The sequence below is a fragment of the Cavia porcellus genome, unplaced genomic scaffold (genome assembly GCF_034190915.1).
Source record: "Cavia porcellus strain 051 isolate PalLab524CR breed Dunkin Hartley unplaced genomic scaffold, mCavPor4.1 scaffold_28, whole genome shotgun sequence".
Classification (NCBI taxonomy): Eukaryota; Metazoa; Chordata; class Mammalia; order Rodentia; family Caviidae; genus Cavia; species Cavia porcellus.
The window spans coordinates 35194155-35213343 of NW_026947511.1; the positions used below are offsets into that span (position 1 = coordinate 35194155).

General features: G+C 50.5%; 1 long non-coding RNA gene across 1 annotated transcript in view; it reads left to right on the forward strand.

The window, feature by feature from the left end:
- The first annotated feature begins 6683 nt into the window (after nucleotides 1-6683).
- Nucleotides 6684-19189, forward strand: part of LOC106028472 (uncharacterized) — a 62723-nt gene continuing 50217 nt past the window's right edge. Inside the window, exons 1-2 of the long non-coding RNA XR_001202098.3 lie at nucleotides 6684-9876; nucleotides 11053-11170. This is a non-coding gene — a long non-coding RNA (uncharacterized LOC106028472). The remainder of the gene's footprint in view (nucleotides 9877-11052; nucleotides 11171-19189) is intronic.

Genomic DNA, 19189 nt, shown 5'->3' on the forward strand with positions numbered 1-19189 from the left:
TCACTGGGCATTTGCATGGTGGGACTCTGGACTGAGGGGTGTTGCAGGGTAACCAGGGCGGGTTAAGAGTCAAGGAGCTTGGGTGTCTGAGCTGGGGAGAAGATTCATTGCTACACTGGACCATTTTCCCTGAGGGTTATTGATTGGTTTGATCTTAGGAGGCCCATGTGGGAGCCAGGTGTGGAAGTGCTATTAGGAACCATGTCGGGATGGTCTCAGGAAGCAATGGACCACAGGAAGACCTGGTTGGTTAGGCAGGAAGAGAGCCTAGAAGAAAAAGAAAGTGTGGGCGGGTATACCCTGGAGGGCAGAGGCGGAAAGAGGTGTGGGGTGGCCCTGCAGGCTGTGGGGCGCTTAGAATTGCTGCACTTGGGGATCTCTTAGGTTTGTGGGGCCTATGGCCCTGTTCTCTGGCTTGGGGATCTGCTCCCTTGCTAGCACCAGGTGAAGAAGGGGCGCTCTGCTGGTGGGGGCAGGCGTGGAATGCTAGGCCCGTGAGCTTGGGTTTTGTGCCCAGAGTGGCTGGCTGGGGATGGTGTGGGGGCAGGATCTTAAGTGCTGCCGCCTCTGAGCTGGGGGGAGGGCCCTGGAGGGCCACAGGCAGGGTACTGTTGGGGGCCTGACTCAGAGCAGGAGCAGGAACAGAGCGAGGGAAGCAGTGCAGTGCAGGGAAGGGTGGGAGGGGTCTCTGCCCCAGCTGGTGTGCGGAGCAGGGGAGCCCCAGTGGGTCGGAAGTGGGCATCAGAGGCCGAGAAGCAGAGGCTTTGCCATGTGCACAGCGAGGGCTCATGCAGTCTCTGGAGAAGAATTTCCATCAGGTTGGGATGTTAGCAGAAGTCAGCATGGCTGTTAGACTTGGGTGGCATTTTGAAACTTGGCATATTTTACATGAAGATCTGGATTTCCAGCCCCCTGAAATACCAGGTGATCATGCCCTACCTGCCTCTGTCACGACCGTTGTGGTCAGAGGATTGCTTGGTGGTCCTTGTGTTCTTCTCCAGCCTGCACCCAGTCAGCTCTGTGGATTGCTGTCCAGTCCATGTGTGTGTTTTGTGGAAGTCACTTGGTCCTTTGTAGGGCTTCCAGAGGCTGTGCTCTGGCGTGCCTGGTCAGGCTTTTCTGAGACAGGACACAGTGTCGGAGAGCAGTGTGAAAGCTGAGGTGCGAAGTGACTATGTGGCAGGAAGTGAGGGCTTTAAATTGTGGACAGTTGTGATGTGGAACTTGGGGATTCTTGGAGATGAGCACTATGGGCCCTGTAGTAACTTGTGGCCCAGTGTTGTCAGCAGGCTTGGGAAGACCGCGGTGAAGACTGTGAAGCCGACTCCTTAGTGTACTGCAGAGAGCACATCCTTCCCTTCCTGCGGGGAGCATAGGAAGCTGGCTTAATGAGGGTGAGCAGGGGTTTTGGTGCTGCTGGGGGCTGAATCCAGGCTTGGTGCATGGCTACAGGAGTGCTGTGCCACCCAGGTTTGAAGAGATGAGAAGGAAGCTAGAATTAAGTTATAGAAAAGGGGCGGGCAGTTGACCATGTTTCTGCATTTGGAGTGCCACTTTTAGGTTGAGGTTGTTCTTGCACCACCGTCTTTGAGTTGTTTCTGGCGGCCTGTGCCTAAATGGGCAACTCTGCTGCTTCCACCCTGGCTGCCCTTAAACAGCATGTATGTGCGCAGAGCTGAGGCAGCACCTGTTTTAAGCTACATGAACAGTGATCTCTAATCTGTGCAGAGAGGTCTTGCCTGCCTGCGCAGGAGAGGGTACAAGCAGCTGTCGGCATTGCCGGGCACCAGCTCACTCATTCACTGCGCACCTGCTTTCTGGTGGACATAGAATAGCATGTCAGGTTTGTGAGTTGTCTTTGTGCAGTGTGCTAGGTAAGGTGCCTTTGCTATGGGGATATTGAGCAAGAATTAGGTAACCAATGAAATTATTTACTGAGTTGCTGCTTGTGTGCTGCCAACTGGTGGGCAACTTGTGACACCCAGCTCAACTGAATGAGCGTGGTGCTGGGTATGGAAGGCCCACCTGAGGATTGTTGGTAACAAGAAAGGGAGAGGAAGAAAGAGGTGGTGCTGTTGATTCTCCTGGAGGAGCTTGTCACGCTGGTTTTCCGGTTAGAACTTGGAGGTCTGGTCCTTGGCTGTCAATTGAGGGCGGCTGTGGTTCTTTTAGGGGGAGTCCTGGTCCTTGAGTGTCACTTCCTGGCTCCAGTGCAGATCACTCAGCCTGCTGGCACAGACTTTCTATCCTCTACCACTGGCCTTTGGGCCTTCCTGGTGCAGATCCTTGATACAGACTTGCATGATACAGGCTTGCGTGCTAGCCTTCAGCTGGACTCAAGGAGAAAATTCCTATGGCTCTAGGTCTCAAGCCGGACTTGTGTGCAAGATACTGTGGTAAGATCCAGAGCCTCAGCTGTCTTCTTTGGAGCTCTGCTTCATGGGTGGGTCTCTTGCACTCTTGCATTTGAGTCTGGGTGAATATTACAAAACAATCTTAAAACTTTTGTGACCTGTATTTAATCTTTTGCCTGGTAAACTGACTATAACACTGTGTACCAGTCCCTGGTGCGTGGGGGTGGTTCTGCAACCTGGGCAGGTAACCTGCTGCTGCTGGTTGTGGTGGTACATGCTGGTAATTCCAGTACATAGTAGGCCAAGGCAGGAAGATTGCTGCAAGCTCAAGGCCACGGACTACACAGCAAGACACTGCCCCAGGACCCATCCCCCCCAAAAAAGTGGTCCCTAACCTTAAGACTGAGGCTAAGCAACTTGGGTTCCAATGACCTGGCTTCTGTCCCTTACCATGGAGTAGCAGTGATACTATTAATGTGATTGGAAACTAGAGCCAAAATCAGTAGCAGAAGGCTGGGCCCTAAGAGGTTTCTGGGAGAGATCACACAAATGGGGCAGCACAAAAGATCTACAGCCAGACATGGTAGTACATGCCTATAATCTCAGCACTGTGAGGCTGAGGCAGGAGGATTGTTGGGCGTTCCAGTCTAGCCTGGACTACAAAGAGTTGAAGGATAGCCTTAACTATAGTGAGACCCTGTCTCAAAAAGCGCAAAAACGCTCACACGATCTAAATAGAAGTACAGGAACAGGAGTCTAATTTGAGACCAAAAAATAGTGTGGGGAGGCAAGGTGGGAGCAGCCTTCCTACAGGGGAAAGAGACTGAGAGGGTAGGAGCAGGCAGCAGTCACTCCCCTCTGCATCAAGATCCAGGGTCTTGACTGATGTGCCGGGCAGGGTTGCACAGCATGTTGCTGGTGGGGGGAGTCCATTTCTTAAAGGTGTGAGGTTGGCTGTGTGAACACAAGATGCTCCCAGTTCTGAGGGCTTTGCTGGGCTCTGGTGGCTGACTGTCCACGGATTCGGATTTAGCTGTACTTGAGCCAGACAGATTGAGCCCCCCCTCCCCCCCAGTGTCCGTGGCCTGGTGGGCCCTTCATGCAGGGAGTCCCTGGAGGGAGCAGACAAGACCAGCAAAGGACTTGTGCAACTTTTGGCTGAGTACAAGAAAATGCTGGAGATAGGCCAAGGATATCACCTGCCTGACAAGTGTGAGGTCATAGAGCCCGACCCCTGGTACAAGAAAAAAAAAAAAAAAAAAAAAGTGGAGAATTAAATGCTCAGCTCTGGGCCTACCATCCTTGTTACAGCGGAGTTCCTCCTCTGCACGGGAAATACTTAAGCTGTGACTGCTCAATGTGTGCACAGGAAGGGGCTGACAAGGTGGCGTCCAAGCAGTGCCCCTGGAGAGGACAGGGCCTGGGCAGCCAGGTCCTCACCCTGCAGCAGCCTCCCACCAGCGTGGCCCTGGTCCCTGCCCTGGATGCGCAGAGGACCTGGGCTTGTGCCTCCCAGGCCCTGTTACAGTGCAGACTCACTGTGGGGTAGGGGGAGGTGGGATGTGGTTGGAAAGAAACCCTACCCATCTTTTGCAGTGACCTGACCTGTGTGGCTCTCATGCACTGGAAATAATAAGTTCCCTGGTGATGCAGCCAGGTGGAGGATTTCTTTTCTTTCTTTTTTTTTTTTTTGGTACTGAAGATTGAACTCACGACTGCGTGCTTGCAAGGCAGGCACTTTGCTGCTGAGCTAAATCCCTAGCCCCAGGGAATTTTTGACTAAAGATTCTGTAAGGTTCATTCTGCCTCAGAATTCTGTGTCTCTAGTTAGGATACTGTCCCTGTCCCCAGGAAACTGGTAAGTGAAAGGTCATACGATTCCTTCTAATAAAAATAACGCTGCCCCTAGTGTAATCTCTAGTACTTAAAAGACTCAACTAGCAAACATTGGAGAGCATTTATGTGCTAGGTACTGAGCGAGATAAGCATGAATTTAACCTTTTACACTCTCGGAGATACATTTAGCCCTATTGTTTTATTGAGACAGAATCTTGCTGTGTAGCTCAGGCTAACCTCAAACTCTGATCCTCCTGCCTCAGCCTCCTAAGTGTCGGGCTTGTAGGCATGCACCACCATGCCTGGCTACCCCCATTTTTCAGGGGAATTTGAGGCTCGTGTTAAGGAACTCGGTCAAGGTTGCACAATTCTGAAGGGCATTTGTGCCGAGTGTCTATGGGTGTGTAGTCTGAGGCAGAGATTGTACGCAGGTCTGTACAGCTCCATCAGCCTCATCTGAGAACCTGCTAGCAATGCCAGCTCTCAGGCCCTGAAACAGAAACAGGGTGCAGCCCTGTGGGTGATCCTGATGGAGCTAAGGGTGCAGGAGAGCACTGCAGAGGGAATAGCCCAAGGCCAGGAACCACAGTGCTGCCCACGCGTGGCCTCCCTGGTGGGGCGAAGGGATCCCCACAGCCTCCCACAAGGGGGCACTGTGGGCACAGGCTTGGGGGCTGCGGGCTTTGTTGTCAGAGTCCCTCTCCCTGTGTTAGCCCGAAGAAAGCTGGGTGCCAGACGCACGGGGAGGTCATCCTTCTTCGGGAAGGTCTAATGGGGGCGGGGTTCCTGTTTATAGCATTCGCCCCTCTTAGGGGAGCTGGGCCTGTGGCTTTCGGCTGTTCACTCGGGCCTGGCGGTGTCTGCCCATCAGAGCAGCGCAGCGCGGTCTCTGCAGTTCCTGTGTACCCAGCAGCTTCTGCAGCTGCCCAGCCGGGCCTTTTGCAGTTTCTCTGGGGGACAGAGTGTCAGGAGCCCAGCAGTCGATTGTGGCCAGCGCTGAGCTCCATGGTGCTGGGCCTCCGCCGCCTCGTTCTCAGGCAAGCTTGGGTGGGGACCCTAGTGCAGGGTGCCAGACCGGTGCTCAGCCTTCGTTCTGCCCCACCACGCTTCAGGGCCTCAGTTGTCCTTCCCTAGGGTGAGGAAGTGACTCTGAGAGGGATCCTCAGATCTTCCCTGGGGAGCGGAGGACAGACTTGAGTCATGCTCCTCAGAGGCCCCAGGTTTTGAGGGGAGCCGTCAGCCCTGTCACAGGATACCCATCCCCCTCCCCCTCCCACCGTGGCCGCTTCAGCTCCTAGGGATTCGCTGCAAGGCGGCAAGGCGCAACCTATCAAATTGGATTTTTTAGAAGTCCAGATCTATAGACACCCAGGATTTGCCTCTACATTTCTGTTGTGCGTTGTTGGGAAGAAGGGAAGATTTACGCGGAGCTCTCCTTTCCTTTTCCCTGCAGGCTGTATTTCTTTTGAACGCCGCTGCTGGGGGTGGGCGGGGCTTCGGCATCACCTCCTTAGTCTGGGCCGGGCACAGGTGCTCTGTGGCCAGTCGTCAGACCAAGCTGCTCAGGGCCAGCAGGTCTCTGGCACTGTAGTGTTGTAGATGTGTGTTTTGCATGGCCCAGAGTCGAAGGGGCTTCAGGGGAGCACCTGGCTCAGCCCTGTGCAAGGCACTACTGGCTATGTGCTGTTTGGGAACCCCCTTGCTTTTTTTTTTTTTTTTTTTCTTTTTGAGACAGTATCTCACTATATAGTCCATCAGGCTGGCCTTGTGCTCACTCTATTGCCCAGATAGGCCTTGGACTTAAATTGATCCTCCTGCCTCAGCCTCCCAAATGCTGGGATCACAGGTATATGCACCATATCTGATTAAAATCTTTAAAAATTTTTTCCCCATGGCCTCACACAAGCTAGGCAAACATTTACTACTGAGCTACAGACCTTGCTCTAATGATATTTTTAGTGTGTTATTTTTCATCTTTTTTTTTTTTTTTTGTCTTTTTCTTTTTTTTATCGGTACCGGGGATCAAACCCACAACTGCCTGCTTGCAAGGCAGGCACTTATGCCACTGAGCTAAATCCCCAGCCCCCCAGTGTGTTATTTTGAACTTGCCATTCTTCTGTCTCAGCCTCCTGGGGGTACAGGTGTGTGCTACTGTGCTTGTGAGATTAGGACTTTTTCACTCAGAGCCACCAATGCAGCAGGGTCAGCCCTTTCTTGACCCCAGCAGGGCCCCATGCTGTGCCTGGGCTGTGGGTGAGGCTCCCATCCTCCACAGAGGCATGGGGCACTAGAAGTCAGCTTGTCATTTTGTTTCTCTCTGCTGCTGGGGATGTGGGGTACTTTAGCCCAGGCCTTGGGGACAGGGATCTGGGAGACTCTTCCTGTGTTAAGAGGAAGGGAGAGGGGTTTCTGAACAGAAGCTCTGATGCCTGAGGGAGAATTTACCACTGAAAAGTGGGGGTAGGGTGGGGGTGGTGGTGGTGGGGGGCATTGCTGGGATTGTGTGAGGAAACCTTTCCACTGCAAGCTCAGCTTTCTGTCCTCTCAGGGTACCTGAGGGGGGTCTGGTCTCCCTGTGGTCTCTAACACTTATTATTTAGCCCCCCCCTTTTTTTTCCATAGTGGGCTTTAAACCCAGGGCCTTGCACATGTTAGGTGAGTGCTGATTTTTAGCCACTACTCAATTGAGTGTGAAGTGTGGTTACTCATTAAGCTGGCCTTGAACATAGCAGGTAGCTGGGGCTGGCCTCAAACTCACTCCTGCCTCAGTGATCCTCCTGCCTCAGTCTCCTGGGTGCTGGGATTGTAGGTGTGCACTAGTGTGCCCGGATTTAGTTGTGTCACTTTGGAAGCCAGTTAAAAGAAGCACTAGACCTGAGAAGACCCCAGCTCCGTTCGTGCAGGGCTGTCCTGGGAGAAGAGTGCCGTATCTCCCGGAGTGTGGAAGAGGCTGGGAAACAGGTTTGGCCAGATGGGAGAATGCTTTCCAAACTCAGAGCCGACGAGAGGGAGGGCTGCCTGGGACAGTGAGAGTCCATCAGGGTGGATGGACAAGAAGACTGGCTGCTTCCTCAGCGGCCTCGCCACAGGCCCGGCTTGGGGGCTTTTAGGGTTTCCCATACCTCCAGCACCCGAGAGCTGTGGCTGCTTCTGACTTTGTAGGGACTTCCTGTCCGCACAGCTGGGATTGCTCCCAGCCCAGATCTGTCATGTCTCACAGATCCCGAGGGCTAAATTTGGAATTTAATAACAATACTTTGGATTTATGTCGCCTGTTTCCTTGGAGGCACTTCATCTGTTATCCCATTAATTCTAATGTCCCTGGGCGGAAGGTGAGGGAGGGTGAGACAGGAGAAGGAATCTTCTTGGCTTCTCCACCTCCTGAAGGTGACAGAGGCAGCTAAAGAAGGAACAGCCACTCCACCTCGCCTCCTGAGAAGGGGCTGTCCGCTTCATGAGGCCCACTGGGATGAATGTTGGAGGCATAGTATATTGGAAGGTTGAGTCACAAAAAAAATTTTTTTAATCAAGTCTCACTGTGTAGTCCAAGCTAGCCTTGAACTGGTAGCAATCCTCCTGCCTCAGCCTCCTAACTGATAAGATTACAGGCCTATGCTACCACACCCAGCTTTCTACAACAAAGTCCAACAAGGCATGTAGGATCCAGCATGGGTAGGAGCAAAAGGCCCCAAGGTGCAGTGGGAGACCAGTGTCTGTGCAGAGGTTTGTTTGGAGGCCTTATAGGTTGGATCCTGGGGTAAAAGGAGGATGTATTTGAACCCAGTTTGGAAAGTGTATGGGGTGAACCCTGTACTTACACTCTGGCACCCAGTTTGGTCTAATCACCTACTTCCTTTTTTTCTTTTTGTTTTTTGGTTCAGGATCTTACTATGTTCAGGCCGATCTTGAACTGCCACTGATCCTCCTGCCTCAGCCTCCTGGGAACTGGGATTATTTGAGATTCACCTAGTGGGTGGTTTCCTATTTCCTAGCCATGGGATGCAGCTGCTGCCCTTGCAGTGGCTCACTTTTCCCAATGGAAGGGTGGCCCAGGGTGCTGCTGGAGAGCAGGATAGGTCCCCCAAGTGTGCCGGGGGTGGGGACTGAGGACTCACTTGGAGGATGAGCTCTGCTGGACCTGGCACCAAGGGTGGGCAGGAATGGGAGAGACGAGGCCCCGGTGGGGGACTCTGCTGGGCAAACAGAAGGATTTTGGGGTTCAGGCTCCCACCACCACCTGACTGTGACGTCCACTGCAGGTGTTTTCATTTCAAGCCCTGGGATTTGGATTTTGGGCTACCCTAGGCAATCGGTCCAGCCAGCAGTGCAACTTCCAAGCTAGGCTCCAGCTGCTGCTCACCACCCCTACATTAGGCGAGAAAGGCCCAGAAACCATGGCTCAGTCTGCAGCATGCGGCCATGGGAAGTCACCCTGAAAATCATGTTCTGCACTCTCCTCCCCTGGTCCCACATGAAAGTTGGGGCCGGGCTTTAAAGCACAGGGAAGGAATTTCCGTGGCAGGGACCATAGTAGGCCTGGGGCGAGTGTGGAAAGGGGCCTGGCAGACGTGGGCAGCGGTGTGTGCTGTTGGGTGTGGCTCAGCCACAGCACTGTCAGTGGCAGAGCCCCTGTGTCCTCCTCCACCTGTAGTGACAGTGTGGGTCCTATAAGCTTGCTCCTGTCTGGATCCCCGGCTCCTCCTCTCACCAGCTGGACCCTGGAGGCTCCTGTCACCTACATTCCCCTCAGGACCGGGCTGGGAGCACCTCCAACAATCCTGGGACACCATGAAGCAGCACCTGTTGACTGACTGACTGATGGACTGGGGCTGTGGCTGTGTCAGGACTGGGATGGGGGAAGCAGAGGTAGGGAGACATCCAGTGGCTGGGCCAGGAGCTTGGGAAGGAGATGACTTTGGCCGCTAGGCCTGTGAGATGCCAAGGTTTAGCAGCTCTCCCCCACGGTGGACAAGACCTGTCCCTTGAGAAGAGCCGTTAGATTTAGTTTTCCATTCCTCTCTGTCCACATGGAGAAACTGAGGCACACAGAGAGAATTTCCTCCTGAGTTGGGCACGGAGCCCAGCTCTGCCTTCTGTATCTCCCAGCAAACTTGAGTGTCCGTGGGGGAACCCTATGGAGGGTTGAGTACTGGAAATGTACATGAGGGGCTTTCTCAGTGGTCACTGTGGCGGTGGTCGGTGGGTGCTAGAGTGGCCATGGCGCCAGAACAGTGTCAGTTGGAAGCTGAGATGCTGGCTTGGCAGTTCATGATCCGTTTTGGCACGCTACTATCCCTCACCGGATAACTATCTTGTGGGTGGGTGGGTCTTGATTGGCATAAGCCAGTGACAGTACGGCATACTGCATGAGCTGTAAGACCTAAGCCAATCAGCGCATGGAACAGCCCCGGCCAAAGGGACTGACTCATGTTGGTCCAATCAGAGTTGGTGAGGTGGTTTACTTGACTGTTGGGAAAGGATCTCTCAGGTTCCAGATGGCCTAGCGGGCAGATGTAACGCTCGGATGCACCACAGACATTTTTCTGTCTCCGCCTGGGGACAGAGTTGACCTTTGGAGCAAAGAAAAGCTGAGAGGATATCAGAGAAACAACCAGATCCTGACCAAACCTGCCTATAGAATTTATATCCCTGGCCTCTAGCTGTGGGGCTAACAGGTTTGTTCAAGGTAAATAACTGTTAAATACATCATTTAAAGTAGTTTACGTTGGTTTATCTGTTACTTGTTGAAATACATTTTTTGTTTTGTTTTGTTTTTTTGGTTTTTTGTCTTTTATCGGTACCAGGGATCGAACTCACGACTGCCTGCTTGCAAGGCAGGCGCTTATGTCGCTGAGCTAAATCCCCAGCCCCATATTTTTTCATTTTAATAAAATTTATATGCTAGCTGTTGTGTAAACCTATAATCCCAGCACTTGGGAGGCTGAGGCAGCTGTGAGTTCAAGGCCAGCCTCAACTACATAGCAAGACCTTGTCTCAAAGAAAAAAAAAAGAATTTATATTGTATAAGAGGTGATCAAAGTATGTGAGTGGTTAAATTAAAAAATTATTACAGTAAAAACCATATTGCCCCGAATCTCCCTCAAAATACTCCCACTTAGAGCACACTTATCACATCATTCTTGTCACTTTCTGAAGCACTTCTTAGTTCTGTTTTGTAAATGTCTTTATGAGTGTGATAAAAAATACAGTGAATGCTGCTGCCAACAGGATGTCCAACAGGAGGACTGGCTCATTAAAAAAGAGGACAGGCGCTGAGGAATTAGCTCAGCGGCAAAAGCCCCAGCCTGGCAAGCATGAGGTCTTGAGTTCCATCCCTGGTACCAAAAAACAAACAAACAAAAAACCCCCAAAACAAAAATGCTACCTCTAAACACATGGGACTTTTGGGGGACATTCTAGATCTAAACTGTGATAGTCCTCATCTTTTTTATTCACCAGATCTGTCACTGTGTGACTTCTAGCTCTTCCCCAAAGTAAAAATACCCATGGAGCCAGCTTAGCACACAGAGATAGCTATAACAACTCAACTAAAGACACTCATAAAGGAGACATCCTGAACTGCTCCAGCAAGTGGCAAGAATGGTGAGAGAAGTGTTTTTAAAACAAGGGGGATCAGGCTGGGGATTTAGCTCAGCAGCATAAGGGCCTGCCTTTAAGCACCTGGTTGTGAGTTCAATCCCCGGTACCGGTAAAAAAATATATATATGTACAAAGAAAATAAGTAAACCAGGGGGGATTGATGGCAATGTGTCTTTTACTGTAATAATTGGTTTTTAAAAGAATTTAAGCATCCACCATGGTTTTTGATCAGATCTCATATTGAAGATTTTTCTTTGTTTAGATTTGGTAGCATAATAGAGAAGAGAACTATATGGTCCTCACCCTCCATGAGCACAGAATCTAGAAGCCACGAAAGGAGAAACGCAAACATCACACAGAGTCACACAGACACAGCCAAGGTGAGTAGCAACAAGAACACAGCAGTGTCTTGGCTGGGTCATTTACTCCCCAGGACTCTGCTTTGAAGATCTAGTTTTGTGTGGCTTTCTCCATACTTTGTGTGAATCCAAGGAGTTCTGGAAATTCTCACTGATCTGTGACCAAGGATAGGGACAGCAGTCAGAGACCACTTTGAGTGTCAGAATGGATAGACAGAGCATTTACGTTAAGGAGCGTGACATGTCACTGGTGGTCTGTGTAATCCTAGCATTGTCAAGGAAAATAGCCTCACTGGTATTTGGGTGACAGGTAGTGATGGGCCGTGAGGGTGCAGTGGCAGAGTCAGTGTGGTTTTTGCTCAGGGTGGGCTCTGAAGCTCTGCCCGAGTCCCTATTTAGGGAGATGCCATCTCTCCACCAAGCCTGGAGGGTGAGTGCTGAGATCTGCTGAGTGCTTTTTTCCTGACAGTGGGGCAGCGTGGGCTGCCAGCATGGTGCCCAGCACTGTCAGAACCATGGAGATATCTGGCTTCCTACAAACTAAACATCATCACTGCCTTGTAGAAACCGGGCTGAGGAAAAGGGTGACTTCAGGACAGGGCAGAGCTGACACATGCCCCCTTGAGAAGGACACATTCAGAAGGGATGGCCCTGCCCACTCTGGGTGGGTACCTGTGAGTGAGTGGCAGGTGGCTGTGTGCCGTCCCATACATGGGGTCCTTTACCTCTTTTTTCCTTTTGGAGAGTGGTGACCAGTGGGCTCCTTCCTGGAAATCTATAAATGAATTAAAAACATCAATTTATAAAGAAAATCAAGTGTGTTCAAGACCACTTAGCAAACACATCTAAGCACTTGTGATGAAACAGCACGAATGCTTCATTAATGCGATAAAAGCCATAGATTATGGCAGACCTGATTATATATAATTCAAAGTAGCAAGGGACAGACATCTGTCACAGCTGTGCCATGACAAAAATATTGGGATGGGGCTGTAGCTCAGTGGTGGAGAGCTTGTCTAGCATGCACGAGACCCTGGGTTCAGTCCCTGGTACTGGACAGATAAATCTGTGATTGCTATTTGCCACAGAGTCACTGGAATGGTTCTAATCATGGTAAGATGAATTGTTATCTAAAATTACAACTATAGGGCTGGGAATTGAGCTCAGCAGCACAAGCGCCTGCCTTGCAAGCACACAGTTGTGAGTTCGATCTCTAGTACAAAACAACAACAACAAAAACAAAACAATTTTAAAATCTTACAGGATCATAAAAATGAAGTTGTAATTTTTCCTACCCATGTTCTTAGACCTTGTTTATTGAGACAATATCTTGCTGCATAGTTCAGGGTGACCTTGAAGTCACTAGGTGGCCTACGTTTGCCTTAAATTCATAGTGATCCCCATGCCTTGGGCTCCCAATTACTGGGATTACAGTCATGTATTGGAAGCCATTGAAGCTGGAAACTAACCACAAATGCAAAGCTGGGGCATGGCCTTCTCAGGAACAAAGAGTGCCTGGGGCAACCACCTGAAGAAGCTGCTTCAGCCCAGAAAAACACCTAGCCCCTAGATAATCCAAGAGATGGGTTGCTAGGCGAAGGCTACCAGGTGATATTGTGTTGCTAAATGTATAAATGAATGGTGGGAAATGGGTGTCTTTCCTCCCATCAGGAGAGAGGACTCCACCTGGTCCCAGCTTTCTGTGTTTTGTCTTCATTTCTTTACCTTCTCTCCATCTTTCATGGTGCTCACCCTGGGAACCTCCAGAGCCTCGTGGGTCCCAGCAGGCGGGTGGGCTGCTTGTATTCTATCCATGGATCTCCTGGAATGTCTTTGGATCCTAAATGAAGATTCCCTGAGTGGCAAGGGCTTGCCCTCATTTGCGTGTGTGTGTATATAAAATTATGTAGGTATATGCATAAAATTACATAGGTGTATGCACCTATATACCCACATATTTGGGAATCCACCTACACACACACATGCACACACACACACACACAGAGAGAGAGAGAGAGAGAGAGAGAGAGAGAGAGAGAGAGATATGTGCCCAGAGAGACACAAACAGGCCCACTCCCAGGATGTGGGGCCACATGCACACATCTCTCTCACAAAAAGTGTGTAAACAATGCACACTTACTGATTCATGCCCATGGAGCTGCAAGGCACAGGTTCACATGCCCAGTGTGTGGACACACAGCCGGGCTGTATAGCCAGACCTTCCCCCATGCAGAAGCCCCCGAGCTGCATGTGGCTGCTGTGTGGCAGGAGTGTGGACAAGGGAAGTCAAATTTACACCATCTGGATTCTGTCCCCCGGCACCAAGGAGCTGCAGAATAGTGTCCAATCCTCTCTCCCAAGGTGCAAACCAAGGAGCCAGCAAAGTCCCTAATCTGTCACCTAATGGGTGACAGGGATTTGCTCAAGTCGCTGTGCCAGCAAGCCAGTCCATTTGGTCTTATCTGACCTCATGAGGGCTGCAGGACCGTGGGCCCAGGACAGTGCCATGGTGCCCTCAAAGGAAATCATTCTTCATTGGTAATGAACATTATGTCTGCAGCAACTAATGGCCCAACCTCCTATTCAGTTTATGTAAAGTAAAACAGGCCATATGCTGCTGCTTTCAGAGTTTGGGTGTTTAAATTAAATGTTGTTTAATGAATATTCAAACCCATTTGTTCCAAAGTTGCGCTCAATGTGGCAGCGGCTTTCATTCCCCCCTTCCTCGAAGCCCCCTCCCCGCACCAGTACCCAGGGTATTAAGCCATTAGAACAGGGTGTGAACATCCAGGCATCTGTCTTCCAACAGAAAGTTGGATATTAAAATGCCGGAGCAGATGACAGTATAAATAAAGACATACAGTGAGAGGCTGGTCTGGTGATTTTTTTGTTTGGTAATTAAGACTGAGGAGGTTTTGACTTAAGTTCTGTCTTCCTGAGGAGCAGAAGTATATGCCGAGTCCTGTCCTCCTCTTTGCTTTGCCCAGTAGCCCAGGGAGCCCAGGGAATGGCATTCACGCTGGAATTTCTCTCTGTGGAATGGGTTGAATGACGAATGTCAGCTTGGTGGCGTGAGATGCAAAGTGGTTGCCAGCCGCTTCCTCCTGCTGAACGCCGTCTCATTTTCCTCAACCCTTGTGGAGTGAAGGCCATAGCTTTATGCCCATGGCAAACCTGCTACAGTCCAGAATGACAGGATCTTGGATTGAGCCTCTCCCCTTCCCATGGGAAGCCAGGCTGGACTTGGAGCAGGCGGGTGTGAGACAGTAGCATTTGCTCTGGCCACCTCCTGGTCCTCCAGCGTGGGAGGCCTCCTCTGGACTTGAGGCAAGGCTTGCTGTGGGCAGTGGCAGGAAGAATGGTGCTCATCAGGGTCAAAACTCTACTCTGGCCCTGTCTCACCTGTGCCTTGCTTCCTTGTGACTGACCATGTAGTCTCTGAGTAGACGGTGGGGCTGGTGGGCAGTGTCCAGCTCTTGGGTGTCATTGCCTTTCAGCCCCTGGAATGGTGCCTATCCTATCTCCTTCTGGGAGGTAAACATCATTTCCCTGGGCTCTGCTGGGCTTCTGGCCATCTTGCAACCTTTGTACCTCTAAGGGACTGCATAGGAAGGACCATGAGCCAGATGACAGGGACCTGCATCCGCTTCTTCCTAGGCTGCCATACCCCACTGGGGGCATGGGCTTCTCCAACAAGCCTTCCCACACTCCATGTTCACATATACCCCCTAGCTGGGGGACCCAGGCCTGCCTCTCCCACGCTCTGCCTCCCTAGACTCTAGTGCCAGTTCAGTGCTGCATCACAAAGGCTGCAGGTTCTGCAGCTCAGTAAGCACCCAGCTGGGGAGGGAGATCCCAGCCTCCCATCTTTTGGGCACCCCTACTTCAATGAGCTAGTCTCTTGGAGCTTCTTCCTCAGGCTTTGAGGCAACTTTGTATGCATGATGGCTCGCCCTCCTTTCCTGTCCCCAAATTACCTCCCAACCCAAGAGCTCACCGTGCTTTTTTCTGATCATACAAATGGAAGACCCTGAAGCCTCCCTCGCCAGCCCTGAGCTGTTCCATGGCCCTGTCTCCACTCGGACACTCCACCAAATTTCCCTCATCTCTTCTCTTTCCTCTCCTACCATCCAAGCCAGCACTTTCTCGACTGCACGAAATAGCCACACAAGCATTTGTTGTGCAACTACTGTGTACCATGTGTCAAGTGCGGGGGTTTCCAGGGCAGCCAGGAATGGGACCCGGGAGAGAGGGTCAGGGTGATGTGGTGAGAGTCAGAGCAAGCACGGGGTGAACACAGCTTGAACCGGGATAGCCAGCAGGGGAAGAGGTGTGCAAAGGGTGTCGGGGAATGGGAGTCGCAGGAACAGGTTGGGGAAGTTACGGGTTTTGAAGTGTGAAGCACCAGATAGGGAGAGGTAAGCCGCGGGCTGGTTTCCTGTCTGTCCTGCACTCCCCTCTTCAGCCACACCAGCTGTGACTGACTTCAGCAGCCATGGCTGCTGCCAGCCATCCCACCGGCGGGGAATGATGCGATGCAGGTGCCCATTACAGAGCCTTACCTTAACTTACTTACTTACTTTCTTTCTTTCTTTCTTTCTTTCTTTCTTTCTTTCTTTCTTTCTTTCTTTTTCTTTCTTTCTCTTTCTTTCTTTCTTTCTTTCTTTCTTTTTTTCTTTCTTTCTTTTCTTCCTTCCTCCCTCCCTCCCCCCCTCCCTCCCTCCTTCTTTTCTTTCTTTCTTTCTTTCTTTCTTTCTTTCTTTCTTTCCTTTCTATACTGGATATCAAACTCATGACTTCACGCCCACCTCAACTTTTCTTTTAGGCTTGAATTCTTTGTTTGAATTCAGAGTTTTTCTTATCCTTGATTTCCCTTTGTTTTCTTGGGCTGTGCATTTCCTGCAGGATCCAGAGACCAGAATGTGGTCCCTGAGCAGGCTGTCCGTTCAGCTGTGTCTCTGTTCATATTGTCACTTTGCACATAGCAGGACACACACCCTCAGGAAAAGGACCCGCTTGTGTCCCTGTAGATTTCTGCCTGGCCCAACCCTCCTGTACTCTTGACTTCCACCCACTCACCCACTGACAGGAGGGTTGGGACCTCCTAGGAGAGGGATCTGTTTGTTTCTTTTTTGTTTTTGAGACAGTGATTTGCTATGGATTCCTGGCTGGCCTTGAACTCATAGCAGTCCTCCTGCCTTAGCTATGCAAATGCTGGAATTAGAGACACACACCACCATGCCCCATTTGTGACTCCCTACTTTCTTTTCTGGCCTGGTTGTACAGGTGTGTGTGTGTGTGTGTGTGTGTGTGTGTGTGTGAGAGAGAGAGCGAGAGAGAGAGACAGACAGACAGACAGACAGACAGAGACAGACAGAGAGAAAGACAGACAGACTGAGAATGGCAAGCAAGCTAGTGTTCCAAGCTTGGAATCTATTCCTGGGCTCAGAGGAAGCTGATATCCCTCCCTCCCAACTGACCTGGCTTCTAAATGCCTATATGTGCTTTATCTACAGCAGAAGTTTAGATCCTACTTTAATAGAAACCCTGGTCCTGAGCCCACACCAGGCCCAGACTCCCCAGAGTGGTGGGTGAGACTCTCAGGATAAGTCTTCCTTACAACCAGAGCCAAGCAGTTCTGGAACTCAGCATGCTATGAGGAAACCATTCATTTGCTTCTTTATTCTTCCAATCTGTACCGTAGCCTGAGCTGGGAACTGGGGAGAGCAGAATGAATGAGATTATGGCTCTCGTCCTCCAGAGGCCTGTGCTCTAGTGGAAGCTGTGGGAGGGTTTGGGGATGTGTGTTGAATGACTTTGGGTAAAACAGCCAGTCACCTGCACGGGGTGAGGAGGGCTGACATCAGTGAGACTCTTACCAAGCTCTTTCTTGAGGTTGACTGTGTCATTTGATTACGTCCTCATTTGGGACAGAAACACCCAGCTTGGCTTTCCAAGATCCGTAGAGTCAGATCCTGTTGACCCTGGACAATTCCAGGGATCCTTTTTATTACTTAGGGATAAAAATGATAAAACCTGAAGACCCCTGTATAGTCCTGAAGTAGTGACGAGACAGTGTTCAGGGCAGGGACAACTGGTATACCTGAGTCCACGAAGCTTCCCTCCTGGTTTCTCATGAAAAGGAGAGTTGGCTTGTTTGTGATGGTGAGATGGCAGAGGAGACCAGGAGCCAGAGGCTTCGTCTGTGTGACTGGAAAGCAGTGCTGCCTCCCTAGAGTGGCTGTGGTATGCACAGGGGACATTATTTCTGAAAGCATTGAGGAAAGATCAGTTGTGATACAGTGAAACAGTACTCAGACTTCTGCCTGAATTTCTTATATTTCAATGAGATTTCCCCTCAGCAGCAATGAATTTCTCTTTCTTTCTTTTTTTTTGAAACAAGATCTTGCTATGTAATGCAGGTTGGTCTTGAACTGCTTTATGTAACCCAGGCTGGCCTCAAATTCACAGCAATCCTCCTGCCCCAGTTTCCCAAGTGCTGAGAGTACAAGTGTACAACACCACACCCAGCTAGCAATGAGTTTCTTAAAACCAACTATCTTCTGGGAATGGTAGTGTATGTCTGTATTCCTAGCACTTGGAAGGCTGAGGCAAGAGGATTGTAATGAATTTGAGGCCAGCATGGACTACTTAGTGAATATAAGGCCAGCCTGAACTACATAGTGAGACCCTGTCTCAAAGAAACCCAAAAAACAAGCAACCATCCATCCATTTTACAAACTATCCATCCATTCAACCATTTGTCCATCCATCCATCCATCCATCCATCTATCCACTCACCCATCCATCCACTCATCCATCCATCCACTCATCCATCCATCCATCCAACAAACCAACCATCCATCCTTCCACCTGCTTGTCTGTTCATCCATCTGTCCATCCATTCATCCACTCAGCCATTCATCCAACCAGCAAACAAGTCAACCAACGAACTGGTCAACCAAAAAACCAATTCCATCTAATCCTTCCCCCATCACAGTACCTACGTGTTTCTGGCAACTTAGAATGAAAGGTAGATAGTGAACAGACAGCCTTTCACACAATTTTACTTTAGAGACAGTATTTTGTTAAATATTTTCTAAACCACTCCAGCCAAGAAACAAGTTTATTCTTCTTTTTACTTTTGTGCTGGTACGCATTCTCTACTACTGAGTTATAGCTTCACCCTGAGGTGAGAAATGTGAGCAACACAAAGGTTAGGTAATTGTTCCGAGGTCACAGAGCAACTCAGGAGCAGAGTCATAACTTAAAGCCAAGCCTTTGACTCCAAACAGCCTGCTTGCCAATAATCCAGTGGCCTTGCAGGGCTGTATCTTTATGTAGTGGAGGAGAGTCTCAGTTTCAGGCAGTCAAAACAATCCATGTCCTGCCTGGGCTGAGACTTCCTTAGCACAGGTCAGCAAGAACAAGAATATTTCACAGATGGTTCTTCTCTTCAAGACAGCTGCACCATGAGGCTCTGAGCCCTGAGGCAGCATAATCTGCAGACTCACCCTTGGAATAGGAGGAAGTCTGTGCAGCTGTGGGTACTTTGGGCCCTTGAGAAGGACCTTGTTTTTTTTTTGTCTTTTTATCGGTGCCAGGGATCGAAATCACGACTGCCTGCTTACAAGGCAGGTGCTTATGCCACTGAGCTAAATCCTCAGCCCCGAGAAGGACCTTCTAACAGCGTGGAGTCTATCCCTGACCTAAGAGGAAAGAGGCGTTGAATGATGCACCCAGCTCCTGGGTGAATGACCCAGAGCAGGCAGCAGGCTCATGGCTATTGGCAGCATCACTGGGTACGTGGAGTACCACCCACTAGGCCTGCTCCTGTGTGGGGCTGGGCACTGCCCAGTTAATTTAGATAAAAAGGAAAGCCAGCTGACTTGTGGAAGCTGGACCTTAGGGGCCAATACACAGAAAGATGGCTTCTCTGTCTGCCTCTCTTTGAGCTCTGTCCCATCCTCCTCACTGCCTGCTCCTGGCTTCCCCATTTGGGACACCCATTCCTCCAGCTTCCATCTGCAGAACACTTAA